Source organism: Salmo salar, chromosome 25 (genome assembly GCF_965601325.2).
Source record: "Salmo salar chromosome 25, fSalSal1, whole genome shotgun sequence".
Classification (NCBI taxonomy): Eukaryota; Metazoa; Chordata; class Actinopteri; order Salmoniformes; family Salmonidae; genus Salmo; species Salmo salar.
The window spans coordinates 32,899,317-32,918,984 of record NC_138315.1 but is presented as its reverse complement, the minus strand read 5'-3'; the positions used below and the strand labels follow the sequence as shown (position 1 = coordinate 32,918,984).

The window sequence follows — 19,668 nt, the reverse complement described above, 5'->3', positions numbered from 1 at the left end:
CCCAGGCGGTGGAGGAGGCTGGCGTGCTGCGGCACCTGCTCAGCTACTGAAGGCGCTTCGGCTCCTGCTGACTCCATAATAGTTTTGTTGCGGGATTCTGTCACGGATATGTAGGGCAGGAGGAAGGAGCAGAGTCAAATGCAGGATACGATTGTTCGGTAGGCCGAAGTTTATTGACACCCAACACACTAGGTGTATCAAAAGCACAGGGATCGCACAAAACCCCAAAAGGGAAACAGGTAATCCAATGAAGAGGAAAAAATACGCACGGGGCGCAGCCCGGCTAGAATCAATACTCCAATATAAAAACGCTGGAGAAAAAGCACAACGTACAACCCCACTGCCCGCTGACAAACAAATAATCCCGCACAACACACAACCCCAAAGGAACAAACTAAATACCCCCCCCCCCCCCCCCTACTAATGACAGAAAAGGAAACAGGTGCAGACCTAGACAGACAAAACACAACGAACACAGAAACATAGATCGGTGGCAGCTAGTAGACCGGTGACGACGACCGCCGAGCGCCACCTGGCCGAGGAGGGGCACCATTTTCTGTGGATACTGTGACATGGGGATATGCGCTCTCTGCTGTCTCCTGCAATCCGCGATTAGCACCTTCGATTTGTTGACGTTGGGGGAGAGGTTATTTTCCTTGCACCCCTTTGCAAGGCACTCACCTTTGCCTTGTAGGCTGTCTCATCGTTGTTTGTAATCAGGCCTACCACTGTTGAGTCATCAGCAAACTTCATGATTGAGTTGGAGACATGCGTGGCCACGCAGTCCTGGGTGAACAGGGAGTACAGGAGGGGGCTGAGCACTCACCCCTGTTAGGCCCCTGTGTTGAGGATCAGTCAATGGCCTTAAGTCAAGTGAGTCTGATTATATTCCTGTTTCCTCCCTCTGGTCATAAATGTTCATGTAAAGTCAGTAAGCAGTGCACACATACACCTAAGTGACAATATTTACTCAAGGAGAGTCCCTCCCTTTCCTGAGTTCAGGGTTTGATATTGCATGAATGACATAAGTGGGTGTGGACAAGGCGAGACCCAAATGCGGACACAGGAGGCAGATGGTTGGAGTTTAAGATGTTTAATAAATCCAAAGGGAGGAGGCAAGAGAATGGGTGACGTATGGGTCCAGGACATACCAAAGGGCAGGCAGGCTCGAGGTCAGGGCAGGCAGAATGGTCAGGCAGGCGGGCATGGAGTCCAGAAAACAGGCAAGGGTCAGAACCGGGAGGACTAGCAAAAGGAGAATAGAAAAAGGAGTACTGGAAAAAACACGCTGGTTGACTTGATTAACAAATCGAGCAGTCAGGTGTCAATCACCTGGATGAAGGAGGTGCTAAGTGAGGTGGTGTACAAGTACGATAAAGGACCAGATATCACAGTCATAGTGTCACGCTGGTATAAAGGATTTGGAGACAGGCGCAGGAATACATCATCTGGGCTTCTAATACACCCAAAACAAACACATATACAAATCACTGGGATGTACCCAAACAAAAGAGCGATGGTAAACCTCGTAGAACGACACGGAACGAGACTTTTAATACACAATGCACAAAACACGCAGCACAGGCTGAGACAACGCATAGGTACTCATACGACCAACGGACATGTGTCACGACTTCCGCCAAATTTGGTCCCTCTCCTTGTTCGGGCGACGTTTGGTGGTCGATGTCACCGGATTTCTAGCCATCGCCGATCCATTTTTTATTTTCCATTTGTTTTGTCTTTGTTTTCTACACACCTGGTTTCTATTCCCCAATTACATGTTAATTGTTTAACCCTCTGTTTCCCCCATGTTTGTGTGCGTGTTTGTTTATAATGTTCAGGTCATTACTTGTTGGCTGGTATTGTTTGCCGGGTTCATTATTAAGCCCGTTATTTACGAGTGACCGGTAATTTCACGCACTTTTAGGATTTGTTTTATACTGGTGCTGTTCGTGGAATAAATTACCTTGTACACTCATCTCTGCTCTCCTGCGCCTGATTCCATGCACCAGTTACCCACAGCCTGACAGAAACACGCACCTCAAAAGGAGTCAGCAGGAGCAGTTACCCCGGTACCAGGGGTTGAGGAGCGCGTCCAGCAGCATGAGTCGATGCTACAACATCTCGGCACCGCCATGGATCGCGTCCTACAGACGATGGAGCGCTGGGAGAGAAGAGGAGTTCCTCCAGCGCCTCCACCAGCACCACCAAGGACACCACTGATCACCCCTCCTTCACCCGATTCCAGTGGGATTTGGCTCTCCCTTCCGAGGGAGTACGATGGGAAGGCAGCGGGATGTCAGGGTTTCCTACTCCAACTGGAGCTACCTGGCGACCGTGCACCCGGCTCCTTCGGGCCGCGAGAGCGTATCCGCCCTCGTCTCCTGTCTCTCAGGGAAAGCCTTGGATTGGGCCAACGCCGTATGGGAGGAAGGAGGAGCGGTGCTGGACAAATTTGAGGATTTCACCCACCACTTCAGGGCAGTCTTCGACCACCCGCCTGAGGGTAGAGCGGCGGGTGAACGTCTCATGCACCTGTGGCAGGGTACGAGGAGCGCACAGGAGTTCTCATTGGACTTCCGGACCCTGGCCGCAGGCGTGGGGTGGAACAACAGGGCCCTGATCGATCACTACTGTTGTAGTTTACGTGAGGACGTCCGTCAGGAGTTGGCCTGTAGGGACACAACTCTGACCTTCGACCAGCTGGTGGACATGTCCATAAGGTTGGATAACCTGCTGGCTACTCGCGGACTTCCAGATTGGGGTCTGTCGATTCCATCCCCCAGCACCATCGCTCCGACGCCCATGGAGCTGGGAGGTGCTGCAATTAGGGCGACTGGAGGAGGGGCCGATCCATGTGCCATCTGTGGCCGCAGAGGGCACACTGCCGGTCGGTGCTGGGGAGGTTCCTCTAGAAGTCGAGGCAGCAGGCAGGGCACTCTCGTGTCACCCCAGGTGAGACGGTACCAGGCTCACCCTGAGCCCCCTGTTGCTCACATGTTTTTCTTTATTAATTTTCCTGAGTTTTCCCCGCATTCCCAGCATAAGGCGCTTGTAGATTCAGGCGCAGCTGGGAATTTTATTGACAGATCATTTGCCCATAGTTTAGGGATCCCCATTGTTCCTGTGGATATGCCTTTCCCTGTGCACGCCCTAGATAGTCGACCATTAGGGTCAGGTCTAATTAGGGAGGCCACCGCTCCACTGGGCATGGTTAAGCAGGAGGGTCACAAGGAGAAAATCAGTCGCTTCCTTATTGATTCTCCTGCATTTCCCGTGGTACTGGGCCTACGCTGGTTAGCCTGTCATGACCCCACTATTTCGTGGCAACAGAGGGCTCTCACAGGGTGGTCACGAAAGTGCTCGGGGAGGTGTTTAGGGGTTTCCGTCGGTGCTACTATGGTGGAAAGTCCAGACCAGGTCTCCACTGTGCGCATCCACTCTGAATATGCAGATTTGGCTCTCACCTTCTGTAAAAAGAAGGTGGCTCAATTACTACCCCATCGACGGGGGAATTGTGCGATAAATCTCCTGGTAGACGCAGCACTTCCCAGGAGTCACGTGTATCCCCTGTCGCAAGAGGAGACGGCGGCTATGGAAACATATGTCTCCGAATCTCTGGGGCAGGGGTACATTTGGCCCTCCACTTCACCTGCCTCCTCGAGTTTCTTTTTTGTGAAAAAGAAGGATGGAGGTCTGCGCCCGTGTATTGACTATCGAGGCATCAACCAAATCACTGTGAGGTACAGTTACCCGCTGCCTCTCATCGCCAGTGCAATCGAGGCAATGCACAGGGTGTGCTTCTTCACAAAATTGGATCTCAGGAGCGCTTACAACCTGATGCGTATGCGGGAGGGGGACGAGTGGAAGACGGCATTCAGTACCACCTCAGGGCACTATGAGTACCTCGTCATGCCGTACGGGTTGATGAATGCTCCATCAGTCTTCCAGGCCTTTGTGGACAAGATATTCCGGGACCTGCATGGGCAGGGTGTAGTGGTGTATATTGACGACATTCTGATATACTCCGCTGATATACTCCGCCGAGTATGTGTCCCTGGTGCGCAAGGTGCTTGGTTGACTGTTGGAGCGTGACCTGTACGTCAAGGCTGAGAAATGCCAGTTTTTTCAACAGTCCGTCTCCTTCCTAGGGTACCGCATTTCCACATCAGGGGTGGAGATGGAGAGTGACCGCATTTCAGCCGTGCGTAATTGGCCGACTCCCACCACGGTAAAGGAGGTGCAGCAGTTTTTAGGGTTTGCCAACTACTACCGGAGGTTTATCCGGGGTTTTGGTCAGGTAGTGGCTCCCATTACCTCACTGCTGAAGGGGGGACAGGTGCGTTTGCAGTGGTTGGCTGAGGCGGACAGGGCTTTTGGTCACCTGAAGGCTCTGTTTACCTCGGCTCCGGTGATGGCTCATCCGGATCCCTCTTTGGTGTTCATAGTGGAGGTGGACACGTCCGAGGCTGGGATAGGAGCCGTGCTCTCTCAGCGCTCGGGTACGCCACCAAAGCTCCACCCCTGTGCCGTCTTTTCGAAGAAGCGAAACTATGACGTGGGGGACCGGGAGCGTTGGCTGTCGTCAAGGCTTTGAAGGCGTGGAGACATTGGCTTGAGGGGGCTAAACACCCTTTTCTCATCTGGACCGACCATCGCAATCTGGAGTACATCCGGGTGGCGAGGAGACTGAACCCTTGCCAGGCAAGGCGGGCCATGTTCATTACCTGTTTTGTCTTCACCCTGTCCTACAGACCAGGTTCCCAGAACGCTAAGGCAGACGCACTGTCCAGAATGTATGACACGGAGGAGCGGCCCATGGATCCCACTCCCATACTCCCGGCCTCTTGCCTGGTGGCACCGGTAGCGTGGGAGTTGGACGCGGACATCGAGCGGGCGTTACGTACAGAGCCCACTCCCCCCCCAGTGTTCAGCTGGGCGTCTGTACGTTCCGTCTGCTGTCCGCGACCGTTTGATCTACTGGGCCCATACGTCACCCTCCTCTGGTCATCCGGGCATCGGTCAGACAGTGCGCTGTCTTAGTGGGAAGTACTGGTGGTGTCACGCCCTGGCCATAGAGAGGGTTTTGTTCTCTGTTTTGGTTAGGCCAGGGTGTGACTAGGGTGGGCGTTCTATGTTCCTTTTTCTATGTTTTTGTATTTATTTGTTTTGGGCCGAGTATGGTTCCTAATCAGAGGCAGCTGTCTATCGTTGTCTCTGATTAGGAATCATACTTAGGCAGCCTTTTCCCACCTGTGCTTTGTGGGATCTTGTGTTTGTGTAGCTGCCTGTGAGCAGCCCAGAACGTCACGCTTCGTTTTCGTGTGTATTGTTTTGGTGAGTTTCAGATTTATTAAACATGTGGAACTCTAAGTACGCTGCGCCTTGGTCTACTCCTTTAGACGAACGTGACAGGTGGTCCACTTTAGCTAAGGACGTGAGGGTTTATGTCTCCTCCTGCTCGGTGTGCGCCCAGTGCAAGGCCACTAGGTACTTGCCCGTAGGGAAGTTACAACCCTTACCCGTTCCACAACGGCCGTGGTCGCACCTGTCGGTGGATTTCCTAACGGATCTTCCTCCATCACAGGGTAACACCACGATCCTGGTCATTGTGGATCGGTTTTCTAAGTCCTGTCGTCTCCTCCCTTTGCCCGGTCTCCCTACGGCCCTACAGACTGCGGAAGCCCTGTTTACGCACGTCTTCCGGCACTACGGGGTGCCTGAGGATATAGTGTCTGATCGGGCTCCCCAGTTCACGTCGAGGGTCTGGAGGGCGTTCATGAAACGTCTGGGGGTCTCGGTCAGCCTTACCTCGGATTTTCACCCTGAGAGTAACGGGCAGGTGGAGAGAGTGAACCAGGATGTGGGTGGGTTTCTGCGGTCGTATTGCCAGGACCGGCCGAGTGAGTGGGCGGCGTTCATACCCTGGGCAGAGATGGCCCAGAACTCGGCCCGCCACTCCTCCACTAACCTCTCCCCCTTCCAGTGTGTACTGGGGTACCAGCCGGTTCTGGCGCCGTGGCATCAGAGTCAGATCGAGGTTCCTGCGGTGGACTACTGGTTTAAGCGTTCGGAGGAGACATGGGACGCCGCTCATGTGCACCTTCAGCGGGCCGTGAGGCGTCAGAAAGTGAGCATAGACCGCCACCGCAGTGAGGCCCCGGTGTGCGTACTGGGGGACCGGGTCTGGCTCTCGACCCAAAACCTGCCCCTCCGCCTGCCCTGCCGGAAGCTGGGCCCGCGGTTTGTGGGGCCTTTCAAAGTCCTGAGGAGACTGAACGAGGTTTGCTACAGGTTACAGCTTCCCCCAGATTACCGTATTAATCCCTCGTTCCATGTGCCACTCCTCAAGCTGGTGGTGGCTGATCCACTCCAGGAGTCTGAGGTGCGGGAGGTTCCTCCGCCCCCTCTGGACATCGAGGGGGCCCCGGCGTATGCAGTTCGAGCCATACTGGACTCGAGTCGTCGGGCAAGGGGCCTTCAATACCTCGTGGAGTGGGAGGGGTAAGGTCCGGAGGAGAGATGCTGGGTGCCGGTGGAGGACGTATTGGACCCTTCGATGCTGCGGGATTTCCACCGTCTCCATCCGGATCGCCCTGCGCCTCGTCCTCCGGGTCGTCCCCGAGGTCGGTGTCGGCGTGCTGCTGGAGCCGCGCATCAAGGGGGGGGGGGGTACTGTCACGACTTCCGCCGAAGTCGGTCCCTCTCCTTGTTCGGGTGGCATTCAGTGGTCGACGTCACCGGCTTTCTAGCCATTGCCGATCCATTTTTCATTTTCTATTTGTTTTGTCTTTGTTTTCTACACACCTGGTTTCTATTCCCCAATTACATGTTCATTATTTAACCCTCTGTTTCCCCCATGTTAGTGTGCGTGGAGTATAGTGAAAGATGGGTTTCATAACCAATTAGTACTATCAGGCAAGGTGAAAGCGGATGGTCCAAACTCAGGAAGAGCCAGTCGACTGAAAGTGGGACATGACTGCTCTCTACATATCAGGCCATTACTTGTTGGCTGGTATTGTTTGCCCGGTTCGTTATTACGCCCGTTATTTATGAGTGACCGGTAATTTCACGAACTTTTAGTATTTGTTTTATACTGGTGCTATTCGTGGAATAAATTACCTTGTACACTCATCTCTGCTCTCCTGCGCCTGATTCCATGCACCAGTTACCCACAGCATGACAACATGGGAGCAATAATCAACAGCCCAATGGGGAAACAAAGGGCAAAATTATCCAAACCCAATCAGTGAAAAATTGGAACAAGGTGTGTGTAATGATACAGTTCAGTGCAGCCTAGATGGCCGGGGATGTCGATATTTTTATAACCGTTACTGAAAATATTATAGTGGAAGTATTCTGTTAGTTGTGTCAGGAAATGTTGAATATGATTAACGCCAGTCCTGAAGCTTTTGAAAAGACGAACATAAATGCGAATGATAGATAGTAGTAATAATAAATAATCCATATCTTCATAATGCACCATTATCTTATTGTAATTGGAAATACAACTTTTGAGCCTGACAATTCTTTCTTCATTAACATTTAAAAGGAAAAACTATGTATGGTTGAAATTGGCTATAGAAAAATCACCAACAAATACGTATTTTCAACGTCTGTAGAAGACGTCCTTTCAGCTTTTATTTAGAAATTGAAAATGAACTTGATTTCACATACTTTATGTAAAAGACATATTGTCAACAGCCATGAAATATGCATTTTTAATGTCTGGAAAACATGTATTTTCAACTTTCATTCAGAACCGAAAATGTACATAATTTCAACATCCAGAAAATACATATTTTCTACATCTTTTTAATATCATAATGGTCACTGGGCTAAGTCTTCAGGAACGTGTTGAATAAGATCAGACTGTTCTGTGAACAGTGACTCCTGATATTCATTTGACAAAAATAAATCAGAGTCTGAAATATCTTGCCATGAATTCCCAGGATCCCCTCTCCGGATGAACTGAAGGGGCCGAAGACAGATCCTCTCGGCCCTCTCTTTCGCAATTTCCTGCAGTTCATTCTTCAAATGATTGTTTACCTCCTCTGAAAGAATTTCTTCATACAACCTTTCATAATATGGTTGATCAAGATGGCAACTGTTGTTTGTTCTTTTGCGACAGGTGAAGAAGCATTCACACAAATGCCAGAAAACAAGGCCCCCTGTAACCAGAAGCAAGCCAATGACCTGGGAAAGAAAGTAGACATCATATAATTGTCAGTAGCAAGGTTTGCTTGCAATTGGCACATATTTCCCAGTGAATATTGTTACAGAGGTTAGATGGCTAGTTAGCTATAGTAGTTAGCTACTGCCATCAGCTGTGTTATCATACTTTGCCTATTACACCGTTTGTAGAATACATTCTGGCATTTGAATATAGCACTGGAATAGGGAATCCGGACACACTGTGGACATGGTAGTCACATTTAAATGTAGGTCTAGATGCATGACGCGTTCGGAATTCCATGACCAGAGCTCAATGATCAGAATACTAAAGCCTATCGTTCAAGGAACTTGATTTTATTTCACGGGCACCTGTTTATTTAAGCAATAAGGTCTGAGGCGGTGTGGTATATGGCCAATATACCGTGGCGAAGAGCTGTTCTTAGGCATGACATCTAAGAGTACCTGGATACAGCCCTTAGCCGTGGTATATTGACCATATACCACAAACCTTTCTGACTCCCGTCGTATTCGTTACAAGTAGGTTATAGGATGAGGGGTATGGATAATATAAATATAATTTTATTTGATAATTGGTAGCCAAGCATTCATCATGTCACCAGCTTTCAAATAAAACTCTAGGTACTTATTGTAAATTTGCATCAAGCTCATCACCGTCCATCACTTAGAGGTAGACTCAGCGATATGACATACTGTAGATGCGGAAGTAAACAGAATAGTGGGTCAATTTCTTCAACAACTATGCTGTTTTGGTACTGTGAACTGCGCGAAGCAAACCCGTGCACATGCGCGGATACTGCAGTGCTTCTTGTTGCAATGTCATTTTGCAGAGTCTACCTTTTAAAGCTGGAATCCTTAATAGTGAAACAGCCACGTTCATTTGCAATATTACAACAACAACAATTACTGCAAACAACAAACAAATTGTTTCTCCCTCGGACATCATTGCACGTGCGATAGAAGAGCACAATATGTAGCCTAGGTCAAATCAAATCAAATGTATTTATATAGCCCTTCTTACATCAGCTGATATCTCAAAGTGCTGTACAGAAACCCAGCCTAAAACCCCAACAGCAAGCAATGCAGGTGTAGAAGCATTTTTCCCCCTTTGCTGCACAATGCTCCTCAGCTTGACAATATAAACGGTGTTGAGGGCAACCAGTGGCCCTACTGCGGATTCCAACTTTAACCACCATGAAGTTAATCAAAACTAATTTAATCTGCCTATAAACTCTTAAAGTGACACTACAGTCTCCTTTTCACCTCATTTAACGCCTGCTTTTAGTGGTAGTACAATGTAGAATATCATCATGTGACTCCAAGTTTACTTAGAGATTGTTTATTATATCAATATTTGCTGCACATAAAGGACTTTCCACTGCAATTGTCACATAATTTATTATACAGACAAAATATTTCCCACCATGTCGAACGAAAAAACGAATTGTCTGACATGACATTTTTATAGACACTTTATGCTTCCATCACACCTGTCGTGATATTTGTTTTAGAATGCAAACATGACAATATAAACTGTGGATGAAAATGTGGTTATTGAAAAGATCTGATCCAAATCCCATATATTTTAAAATGACAGTTGGTTATATAGACACATCCATCCCTGGGCAGTCTAAATATTTACATTATCAAATTTTAGACCTTTAGAACACACATTCACATGCCTAATTAATGACAGGGTTATTTATTAGTATTAAATATATAATTTATCGCATCTATTTTGTGACGCATTTGTCAGTAACATTTTTACATTTGCTCAGCATTTAGCCCTTTTTGCATGATAAAAAAGTATAATTCTGAACATAATATAAACCATTACTTACAACTGAGTCAGTCTTGTAGTCAGTGATGACAAGTCTCTCGTCATAGGTCAGGTTTGTTCTACAGGGAAGTCCAACTTGTTTTGGATGGTTGTTGGTCTGATAGCACACATACCATTCTCCATCTATCAAAACAGCAGCTATCCAGTAGAGTCCTACAGACAGAAATGTGATCCCAAGTTTGGTAGATGAACAGAAGCAATTGCAGGGGCAGTCATTGCATATCTTGCGGCAAAACGTCTTCTGGTACATCTTATCAACTAGCATGATACCACAAGTTATTATCATGGGTGGACACAGCATGTAGATTATGCCATGATAGCCTATATGTAGTGGGCTCTCCCAAGCAGGCTTACAGAAGCACGGAAAGTTCAAGTTCAATATGTACTCCAGAATGAAGACAGCCAGGAAAACAAAAACACCTGTAGCTTTGGTCAGCAGGACGAGAAGTTTCTGAGGAACTTCAAAATTGTGAAGATTCGTCATGGTGTCTGAAAATTTAAAATAGCAGTTTTGGATTCTCTGAAGGTCTGATGGATAGTTATGTTGATTGCTTGACTGTCTGAGTATTGTTGTCCTGCAGATGTTCTGAGAAATAATTACTGGTTGCTGAGGTTCAAGGAGAAAATGTTCTCTTCAAAAAGAGAAAGTTAAATGGGGATTTCTTGTCCGAGAGCTTTTATGCAGTATAAAATAACCCAAGTTGTGACTTGATAGCACTCAAGTAGTTTGTCTCTACCTACTAAAGCTGTCATGCATTACAGGAAGTGGTGCTGCATCAATGTAGGCATAGACCACAACATCATCCTGTCCTGCGGCATCCGAGCCCCCTGCAGTCTCTGTAACAGCTCTGAACTGGTTCTCCTACTACCTCTACAATGACTATAGCAACGCTCTGTTCAGCCAAATGAACATCATAGGTTTGAACTTATCCAGAATAGTGCTGCCAGAGTCCTTACCAGGACCAAAAATTCAAACCACATCCCCCTATCCTCTCTGACCTCGACTGGCTACCTGTCGAGGTCAACTATAGGAGTGACTTTAAAACCCTCCTCCAACTGTTTAAACCATTGAACGGATTGTGCGGCACCTACATCAGTGACCTAATTTCTATCAACGAACCAGCACTTACCACTGCTTCAAGTCAAGACACGTCTCCATACTATTGAGGACTGAGCCTTAAATGTAGGCCTATAGCACCAAATATCAACATTTGAAGGAGATGTATCTTCTGTTTGGATAGTTCCATTTGTGTCAGTATTTTAGTCTGGCTTTAATTCCACATTGTCTACAAATTAATAATTGATATGGTGGATTTCTATCTCCATCTCAACCAAAAATCTAAGTCAAAGTGTAAGGCTCTGGGCGTAGTGGGTGCGAAGTCAGGCGCAGGAATCAGAGAGTACAGGGTAGTGCTTTAATGTTACACAACGGCAAACACAAGCCACCCCACGGAGATACAGGGAGCACACAAAAACAAAGTGCCCCAAACACTGGGGACTGAAACAGTCCAAGGAAACCCACGTTCAAGCACCTCAAACACGAACGTGCACAGAAGCAAAATACACAAAACAGTCCGCACACAGGGCAGGCGGGCCTACTGGCTAAAATAACCCAGCTAATCAGCCCAACACAAAACAGATGCAAACAATAAACAGAAAGGGGCAAAAAGGGAATCAGTGGCAGCTAGTAGGCCGGTGATGACGACCGCCGAGCACCACCCGAGCAGGAAGGGGAGCTACCTTCGGTAGGAGTTGTGACAGTACCCCCCCCCCGACGCGCGGCTCCCGCAGCGCGCCGACACCGGCCTCGAGGGCGACCTGGAGGGCTAGGCGCAGGGCGATCCAGGTGGAGGCAATGGAAATCCCTCAACAGTGACGGGTCCAAGACGTCCTCCACCGGTACCCAGCACCTCTCCTCCGGGCCGTACCCCTCCCAGTCCACGAGGTACTGCAAGCCCCTCACCCGGCGTCTCGAGTCCAGAATGGCCCATATAGTGTACGCCGGGGACCCCCCGATGTCCAGAGGGGGCGGAGGGACCTCCGGCACCTCACCTTCTTGCAGGGGACCAGCTACCACCGGCCTGAGGAGAGACACATAAAACAAGGGGTTAATATGGTAATAGGAAGGGAGTTGTAACCTATAACACACCTCGTTTATCCTCCTCAGGACTTTGAAGGGCCCCACACACTGCGGCCCCAGCTTCCGGCAGGGCAAGCGGAGGGCCAGGTTTCGGGTCGAGAGCCAGACCCTGTCACCTGGTATGAACACGGGGGCCTCACTGCGGTGGTGGTCAGCACTCCTCTTCTGCCATCCACCGGCTTGCTTGAGGGATTCCTGGACGGCTCTCCAGGTCTCCTTGGAGCGCTGCACCCACTCCTCCACCACAGGAGCCTCGGTCTGACTCTGGTGCCATGGTGCCAGGACCGGCTGGTAACCCAAAACACACTGAAAGGGTGACAGGTTAGTAGAGGAGTGACAGAGTGAGTTCTGGGCCAACTCCGCCCATGGAATGTACCTAGCCACTCCCCTGACCGGTCCTGGCAATACAACCGCAGAAACCTACCCACCTCCTGGTTCACTCTCTCCGCCTGCCCATTACTCTCGGGGTGATAACCGGAGGTCAAGCTGACCGAGACCCCCAGACGCTCCATAAACGCCTTCCATACACGGGATGTGAACTGGGGACCTCGATCAGAGACGATGTCCTCCGGCACCCTGTAGTGCCGGAAGACGTGGGTAAATAGCACCTCCGCAGTCTGTAGGGCTGTAGGGAGACCGGGCAATGGGAGGAGACGGCAGGACTTAGAAAACCGATCCACAACAACCAGGACAGTAGTGTTCCCCTGAGACGGGGGAAGATCGGTCAGGAAGTCCACTGACAGGTGAGACCATGGCCGTTGTGGAACGGGGAGGGGCTGTAGCTTCCCTCTAGGAAGGTGCCTAGGAGCCTTACTCTGGGCGCATACCGAACAGGAAGAGACGTAGAACCTAACGTCCTTAGCCAAGGTGGGCCACCAGTACTTCCCCCTGAGACCCCGCACTGTCCTCGCCACACCAGGATGACCCAAAGAGGGTAGTGTGTGAGCCCACCGAATCAATTGATCACGAACACCAAGCGGCACATACTTGCGACCCGTGGGACACTGTGGAGGCGCAGGTTCCACCCGTAACGCCCGCTCGATGTCCGAGTCCACCTCCCATACCACCGGTGCCACCAGCCTAGAGGCTGGAATAATGGGAGTAGGTCCTCCGTGTCATAGAGACGGGACAGCGCGTCGGCTTTCGTGTTCAGGGAGCCTGGTCTATAGGAAATGTTGAACCTGAATCGGGTGAAGAACATGGCCCACCTTGTCTGACGCGGATTCAGTCTCCCAGCTACCCGGATAGACTCCAGATTCTGGTGGTCGGTCCAGATGAGAAAAGGGTGCTTAGCCCCCTCAAGCCAGTGTCTCCACACCCTCAGGGCTTTTACCACCGCTAACAACTCCCGGTCCCCCACATCATAGTTACGCTCCGCCGGACCGAGCTTCTTCGAAAAGAAAGCGCAGGGGCGGAGTTTCAGTGACGTACCCGAGCGCTGTGATAGCACGGCACCCACCCCAGTCTTGGATGCGTCCACCTCCACTATGAATGCTAGAGAGGGCCCCCCCTTCAGCAGTGAGGCGGGGGGTCTTCAGTACCTCATGGACTGGGAGGGGTATGGTCCGGAGGAGAGATGCTGGGTTCCGGTGGAGGATGTGTTAGAGCCTTCCCTGCTGCGAGAGTTCCATCGTCTCCATCCGGATCGCCCTGCACCTCGTCCTCCAGGTCGTCACCGAGGTCGGTGTCGACGCGCGGCTGGAGGGAGGGGGGATACTGTCACGACTTCTGTCGAAGTCGATGCCCCTCCTTGCTCGGGTGGTGCTCGGCGGTCGACGTCACCGGTCTTCAAGCCATCATTGATCAGTTTTTAATTTTCCATTGGTTTTGTCTTGTCTTCCTACACACCTGTTTCCAATCCCATTAATTACATGTTGTGTATTTAACCCTCTGTTTCCCCTCTTGTCCTTGTCGGTGATTGTTTGTGATGTTGTATTACGTGTGTTTTTTGTAGGGTTATGTTTACCCATGTTATTTTGTACTTTGGTTTTGGAGTTTGTTTTGTCATTAAATACTCCAGTTTAACCAATTTGGTTTCTGCTGCGCCTGACTTCCCTGCCACCTACATACACTATTATGACAATCTAAATATTGCTCCCAGTGATGATCAAAGATCAGAATGCTTATACTCTTAAGTTGATTGAGTTCTAATTGCGCCTGCCTCTTTGTAAACAAGTGGAATCATGAACAGTGGTTTGAGCATTATGTTTGCCTGTGTCCCCCGGATTTTCCTTTTTAGCAGCACATTTACCACTCTCCCAAACAGCAAACTCCACCCTCTCCTTTTGGACTGGGGGCATTTCGGTGCGAGTGGGTGCACCCACTGATCAGAGCACCCACTGATGGGAGCGGCCATTTGTATTAAGTCAGGATTTGAATCAATATTTCTTTGGATATCACCAAACAAAACCTTAGAATGGATAAATTACATTTACTATAATCAACAATGATCCATTAACTATACCAACTCTGCATTGACAGCTTTGGGAGAACAAGTACATGCCACTAGCAAAATGACATGGCAGAACAGGCAGGCTTTGAATTAGCTCTTAGCAGAGAAAGGTGGAGTTTGCATAATGTTCAGAGAAGAATGTTGCACCTTCATTCCCAACAACACGGCCCCAGATGGATCACTTACGGAAGCTATGACCAAACTGAAGGAATTACGTCAAGAAGTAAAGGACAATTCTGGATTTGATACCGATGCTTGGGACTGGTTGGATTGAACTTTGGAAAAATGGGGAGCAATGTTTACAAAAATTGCTATCATGATAGGTGTTGCACTGGTGGTCATGGGAATAGTTTTTTGTTGTGTCTTACCATTGACAAAGTCTCTCCTGGTACAAACTGCAGTAAAACAAATCGCTGTGGGAACGGGTGTTTATGACCCACCTGTTGTAGTGAATCCTGTGCCTGATGCTCCTGGACAAAATAAGGACAGATATGGAAAACCATGCAATGCTAAAGGAGGACCATTGGACTATCCTTTTGGAAACCCAGAATGTCTATATGGAGTAAGACCAGGAGGGAGATGGGCTTTTCATGGCTATCAGGATCAACAAAGGTTGCTGAGCAATGGACTGGACAGAGATCTTCCTGACCTATACCCAGTCCCGGACTATGGTGGGGATGTACCTCCTCATGTACACAAACCATGCCCAAAAAGAGGGTTGTGCAAATGGTGTAAACTAGATGATCAGAGACTTGGTCATTTAATGTCATGTAATGTAAATGTAATGTAATGTCATTTTCATCATGCTGACCCAATTTTCTGTGCTATGTGTCAAAGGCGTGACTGCCTCTTATGTTGGGATAAGGAATGTGTTTAAAGGATACACATAGTATAAAATAATATAATCATGTATTCAGTGTTAAAGGGATACAACCATGTAATCAATGCTAAAAGCATATAACCATGTACTCAATATAACAGTTGCTAAAGGATAAAGGATGTCAGACCTGAATATTTTGTTCGCCTAGACATATGTATATGTTACATAGGGTTTTCCAGTTACAAGTGTTTACGGACCATGCCCTTAAAACTTCTTTGGGGTAGGGGGTAGTATTTTCACGTCCAGATGAAAAGCGTGCCCAGAGTAAACTGCCTGTTACTCAGGCCCAGAAGCTAGGATATGAATATTATTAGTAGATTGAGATAGAAAACACTCTGAAGTTTCTAAAACCGTTTGAATGATGTCTGTGAGTATAACAGAACTCATATGGCAGGCAAAAACCTGAGAAAAATCCAACCAGGAAGTGGGAAATCTGAGGTTTGTAGTTTTTCAAGTGATTGCCTATCCAATATACAGTGTCTGTGGGGTCATATTGCACTTCCTAAGGCTTCCACTAGATGTCAACAGTCTTTAGAATGTTGTTTCAGGCTTCTACTGTGAATGGGGAGAGAATAAGAGCTATTGGAATCAGGTGTCTGCAAAAATGGCATGAGCTCAGTCATGCGCGCGGCCGTGAGAGCGAGCTGAGTTCCTTTTCATTTCTGAAGACTCCCTGTAGCTCAGTTGGTAGAGCATGGTGTTTGCAACGCCAGGGTTGTGGATTCGATTTCCACGGGGGGCCAGCACCAAAAAAAAAATGTATGAAATGTATGCATTCACTACTATAAGTCGCTCTGAATAAGAGCGTCTGCTAAATGACAAAAATGTAAATGAAGATCATCAAAGGTAAGTAAATATTTATAATGCTATTTCTGACTTCTGTTGCCTCCACAACATGGCGGGTATCTGTATGGCTTGTTTTGGTGACTGAGCGATGTACTCAGATTATTGCAAAGTGTGCTTTCGCCGTAAAGCTTTTTTGAACACTATAGTACTAAAGTGTTTTAGTACTATATCTCTTGACACAATGATGAAAATAATCATGGCCTCTAAACTTTCAAGCTGCATACTGGACCCTATTTCAACTAAACTACTGAAAAAGCTGCTTTCTGTGCTTGGCCCTCATATGTTGAACATAATAAATGGCTCTCTATCCACCGGATGTGTACAAACTCACTAAAAGTGAAGACAAAGGAATTGTCCGGTTGGAATATTATTGTAGATTTATGATGAAAACATCCTAAAGATTGATTCTATACATCGTTTGACATGTTTCTACAAACTGTAATGCAACTTTTTGGACTTTTCATCTGGACTTAGTGCATGCGACTTCTGCATTTGGAATAGTGAACTGAACGCGCGAACAAAAAGGAGGTATTTGTACATAAATAAGGACTTTATCAAAACAAAACAAACATTTATTGTGGAACTGGGATTTCTGGGAGTGCATTAAGTCTTTACTGAAGACACATCTCTTCAGTAGGTCCTATGATTAAGTGTAGTCTGGCCCAGGGGTGTGAAGGTGAACGGAAAGGCTGGAGCAACGAACCGCCCTTGCTGTCTCTGCCTGGCCGGTTTCCCCTCTTTCCACTGGGATTCTCTGCCTCTACCCCTATTACGGGGGCTGAGTCACTGGCTTACTGGTGTTCTTCCATGCCGTCCCTGGGAGGGGTGCGTCACTTGAGTGGGTTGAGTCACTGACGTGGTCTTCCTGTCTGGGTTGGCGCCCCCCCCCCCCCCCCCCCTTGGGCTGTGCAGTGGCGGAGATCTTTGTGGGCTATACTCGGCCTTGTCCCGGGATGGTATGTTGGTGGTTGGAGATATCCCTCCAGTGGTGTGGAGGCTGTGCTTTGGCAAAGTGGGTGGGGTTATATCCTACCTGTTTGGCCCTGTCCGGGGGTTTCATCGGATGGGGCCACAGTGTCTCCTGACCCCTCCTGTCTCAGCCTCCAGTATTTATGCTGCAGTAGTTTATGTGTCGGGGGGCTAGGGTCAGTCTGGAGTATTTCTCTTGTCTTTTCCGGTGTCCTGTGTGAATTTAAATATGCTCTCTCTAATTCTCTCTTTCTCTATTTCTTTCTTTCTTTCTCTCGGAGGACCTGAGCCCTAGGACCATGCCTCAGGACTACCTGGCTTGATGACTCCTTGCTGTCCCCAGTTCACCTGGCCGTGCTGCTGCTCCAGTTCCAACTGTTCTGCCTGCAGCTATGGAACCCTGACCTGTTCACCGGGCGTGCTACCTGTCCCAGACCTGCTGTCCCAGACCTGCTGGAACCCTGACCTATGCACCGGACGTGCTACCTGTCCCAGACCTGCTGTTTTCAACTCTCTAGAGACAGCAGGAGCGGTAGAGATACTCTCAAAGATCGGCTATGAAAAAGCCAACTAACTCTTACTCTTGTGTTACTGACTTGTTGCACCCTCGACAACTACTATGATTATTATTATTTGACCATGCTGGTCATCTATGAACATTTGAACATCTAGGCCATGTGCTGTTATAATCTCCACCCGGCACAGCCAGAAGAGGACTGGCCACCCCTCATAGCCTGGTTCCTCTCTAGGTTTCTTCCTAGGTTTTGGCCTTTCTAGGGAGTTTTTCCTAGCCACCGTGCTTCTACACCTGCATTGCTTGCTGTTTGGGGTTTTAGGCTGGGTTTCTGTACAGCACTTTGAGATATCAGCTGATGTAAGAAGGGCTATATAAATAAATTTTATTTTATTTTATTTTATTTGAAATCTGACACAGCGGTTGCATTAAGGAGAAGTTTATCTTTAATTCTCTGCATAACAGTTGTATATTTTATCAACGTTTATGATGAGTATTTCTGTAAATTGATGTGCTCATTCACCGGATGTTTTGGAGGCAAAACATTTCTGAATGTACAATGTGGTTGCTTGTACAATGTGGTTTTTGGATATAAATATGAACTTTATCGAGCAAAACATACATGTATTGTGTAACATGAAGTCCTATGAGTGCCATCTGATGAAGATCATCAAAGGTTATTAATACATTTTAGCTTTATTTCTGGTATTTGTGACGCCTCTCCTTGCTTGGAAAATGGCTGTGTGGTTTTTCTTTTCTAGGTGCTGTCCTAACATAATCTAATGGCATGCTTTCGCCGTAAAGCCTTTTTGAAATCGGACACTGTGGTTGGATTAACGAGAAGTTTATCTTTAAAATGATGTATAATACTTGTATGTGTGAGAATTTGAATTATGAGATTCTTGTTGTTTTGACGCTAGCGTCCCACATACCCCAGAGTTATTATGACAAAACAGTTGTTAGCGAGGCGTCTGTGAGGGAGGGCTAGATGTTTAGGTGTCATATTGAGAATGATCTTATAAGGATTTATAAGGTTCCAGTTTATTGTCTTTCATGATTTTATTATTTTTGTTGTATTCTACATAACTGAGAACCTCGGGCAAGGCAAAGAAATGCATGCACATGCTTTTACACTACGTTAAAGAACAATTGACTTGAGGATGGATCTTTTACTTCTTTCTAGCTATATGTGAAAGGAGATGTTTGGTCCTGACTCCCCAGTATGCACGAGAAAGTAAAGCAAAGGTTGATAAGGTGAAAGGGAGGCAGATTGTCTCCTTAGCATCATAGAAGGTGTTCCCTTCTCACTTGTACTGGAACAAACTTTAAGATTTGGGACTTAGTAAGTCCCAGAGGAGGAATATATTGGGAATTTTCCAGGACATATGCGCACATTATACATCTTAGAGTAGTAAGCAGAATCAATACAAGCCATATGTGTCTGGGCCATTAGACGTGCACTCTGAATCCATTAATCAATAGGTCATTAGGTTAGGGGAAGGCATGTGTGTCTGGGTCATTAGGCTAAGGGAAACCAATAATCAATAGGCCATTAGGATAAGGGGAGCCATTACCTAGTCCCATGAGGTTCATTAGATGTGCATTAGGAGCATAGGTTTGTATTACTAAAAAGGGCCATTCGACATGCACCTACATTAGGAGTGTGAGTGTCTGTTTCTTTTTGCATCATTGCTATGGATACGCCATCAATAGAATCTATGCCCTAAAGTCTGTGCCAAACAAGAAAATGGAAACCAAGCTGAAATAAGTGCAAGGCAAAAAGATAATGGTGGCTGAATGCCCAAGGGGATGAATCATTAACTTAAAGAGGAGT

The 19,668-nt window shown here is 47.8% G+C and overlaps 1 long non-coding RNA gene across 1 annotated transcript; it reads right to left on the bottom strand.

Moving 5' to 3' along the window:
• Positions 1-7,604: 7,604 nt before the first annotated feature.
• Positions 7,605-10,771, bottom strand: LOC123730538 (uncharacterized). The gene is made up of 2 exons (XR_006762003.2): positions 10,035-10,771; positions 7,605-8,196 (listed from the first exon to the last, which is right to left on the bottom strand). It is a non-coding gene; the product is annotated as an uncharacterized LOC123730538 (long non-coding RNA).
• Positions 10,772-19,668: the final 8,897 nt, after the last annotated feature.